A 2,963-nucleotide genomic window follows, 5' to 3' on the forward strand; every position below is an offset into this window, starting at 1 on the left:
CAAAGCAATCTTAAGTAAAAAGAACAAACTGAGAGGTATCAGTCTACCAGACTTTAAGGTGTACTAAAAGGCTGTAACAATTAAAACAGCATGTTAATGGTACAAGAACAGAGACATAGACCATTGGAACAGGACTGAGAATCTGGAGATTAAACCATCTGCATATGGTACTCTAATCTTTGACAAAACAGACAAAAATATACATTGGAGAAAAGAATCTCTTTCCAATAAATGGTGCTGGGAAAACTGGATAGCTACATACAGAAGATTGAAACTGGATCATCACCTCTCATCTCTCACAAAAATCAATTCAAGATGGATAACAGATTTAAACCTAAGGCAAGAAACCTTAAGAATTCTAGAAGGTGTTGGGATGACCCTTTCAGACATTGGCCTAAGCAAAGAATTTTTAAAGAAGTCCCCCAAAGCAATCACCGCAGCAACGAATATAAATAAATGGGATCTGATCAAATTAAAAATTTTTGAACACCCAAGGAAACTATCATTAGAGTGAATAGACAGCCTACTGAATAGGAGAAAATATTTGCTCTCTACACATCCAATAAAGGGCTGATAACACGAATCTATCTAGAATTTTTTAAAAAACAACAAGAAAAAAACCAAACAACCCCATAAATAAATGGGCAAAAGAAATGAACAAAAACTTTTCTAAAAAAGACAGAATAGGGGTTCGCGCAGGGAGTCGGGACCCGGGCCGCCACCGTCACCTCGGCCGCGGCCGCCGCCATCACCTTGTTCCCCCGTCCCCCGCCATGGCCGAGGAACTCTCTGCGGCCACGTCCTACACCGAAAATGATTTCTACTGCCCCATCTGTCAGGAGGTGCTCAAGACACCGGTGCGGACTGCGGCCTGTCAGCACGTTTTCTGTAGAAAATGTTTCCTGACAGCAATGAGAGAAAGTGGAATACACTGTCCCTTGTGTCTTGGAAATGTGACTAGAAGAGAGAGAGCACGTCCTGAACGGGCCTTAGACCTTGAAGATATCATGAGAAAGTTTTCTGGTAGCTGCAGATGCTGTGCAAAACAGATTAAATTCATCGCATGAGACATCATTACAAATCTTGTAAGAAGTATCAGGATGAATATGGTGTTTCTTCTATCATTCCAAACTTTCAGATCTCTCAAGATTCGGTAGGGAACGGTAATAGAGAAGTGAAACATCCACATCTGATAACACAGAAAGTTACCAAGAGAATACAAGTTCTGGGCATCCCACCTTTAAGTGTCCCCTGTGTCAAGAATCAAATTTTACCAGACAGCGTTTACTGGATCACTGTAACAGTAATCACCTATTTCAGATAGTTCCTGTGACATGTCCTATTTGTGTGTCTCTTCCTTGGGGAGATCCTAGCCAGATTACTAGAAATTTTGTTAGTCATCTAAATCAAAGACATCGGTTTGATTATGGAGAATTCGTGAATCTTCAACTAGATTAGGAAACCCAGTATCAAACTGCTGTTGAAGAATCTTTTCAAGTAAACATCTGAAGGCTGTTATACATCTCCACATCTTTGCCATCTTTAAGGGGAAAACTACATGAAGTCACTATTTCAATAACTTGATGTGTATATTAATAAAAGTAATTCAGTCTATTGTTATAGTTTTTTGATTGAAAAATAAAGGTAGGCCATCTAAAAACTTCATCGTCTTGCTAAGTTAAAAATGAAAGTTATGACATTAGCTTTAAAAGCAAAAATGGATTATATTTCACTAATGTAATGGTGAAAAGGGAAACCCTGTTGTACTTTTTCTTTTTTTATATTACATATTCTTGAATTTTTCATTATGTTGCTTTTGAAATTTGGTACATTTCCTCTCATTTACTTTATTGTACACAGATAACACACAGTAGCAAATTCTGAAAGATGTGATTGATATAAACCTAACAAATCTGAGCCAATTGTCAGAGTCACAGAATAGAAACTTGAAGTACTAAATGGAACAATCCAAAGGAAATTTTTAAAATACAGATTCTAGCTGAAGAATTCAACTATAAGAAAATTGTATTTATATAATGTTTAGTATCTTTGAAGACTAGTGAGATTTCTGTAATAATTTTAACTCTTTACAAAGTTAAAGCTCATTGTAAAGATACTTTCGGTCTGCTAGTAGAAGGAAATACCAAGAGAAAAAATTTATTTCTTTGATGGGCAATTGGTGATTTCTCTCTTGTTTTATTAATTTGTAAACTTGGAATATGGTAAGCTGAATAACAGCTTAACCTCAGAATTTTCAGTAGCCAGTATTTCTGATAAGCTGAGATGAAACTTGTATTAAGAACCTTCAGTTGGTGATACTATGTTCTACAGATAAATTTAAATGAGAAATTTAGCTTCTTCTTAGTTTAGAAATTCATTCAAAGCTAAAGATATATATGTATATATACATACATTTTGTGTGTATATACACATATGTATACAGTTTGTCAGGTTATATACAGAATTTCTATTAATGATTTTAAAAGTGGACAAGCAATAGGAGATTGAAGTTTTCATCTGTTTTGATTAAAATTTTATATATCAAAATGTTTAAAGTAAGAGTCACATGCTAACTGATCTAGTTGGCTGCTGTTACACCTTAAAAATTGAGTTTACACAGACACACAATTACCTATTTATATGGTGCTCATTTGTTATTCTCAAAGATAATGCATGACTATGATGTAGTGAAACAGATTCTACCAGCTACCCTGTTCTGCTACTTTTTAGTCAAACCTGGGTTTGTTCTTAGTATTCATTAATAAGAATCATAAAGTATTTTGTATAAGGCCTAAATCACAGAATTAAGGATGAGGAGTGGATTAGCTGACATTCTTTACTAATATACATTGTTTAAGCTTTCTTTAACTAAACATAAAATCTTGGAAGTAGTTTGCTGCTAATATATACATATATTGTATAAAAAGGTATATTTTGGTTTTGTTAAAACCCTTGTTGACTTT

General features: G+C 34.7%; 1 pseudogene; it reads left to right on the top strand.

Moving 5' to 3' along the window:
• Positions 1 to 692: 692 nt before the first annotated feature.
• Positions 693 to 1,528, top strand: LOC105885274 (E3 ubiquitin-protein ligase RNF138 pseudogene; annotated as a pseudogene).
• Positions 1,529 to 2,963: the final 1,435 nt, after the last annotated feature.

The sequence above is a fragment of the Microcebus murinus genome, chromosome X (assembly GCF_040939455.1).
Source record: "Microcebus murinus isolate Inina chromosome X, M.murinus_Inina_mat1.0, whole genome shotgun sequence".
Taxonomy (NCBI): Eukaryota; Metazoa; Chordata; class Mammalia; order Primates; family Cheirogaleidae; genus Microcebus; species Microcebus murinus.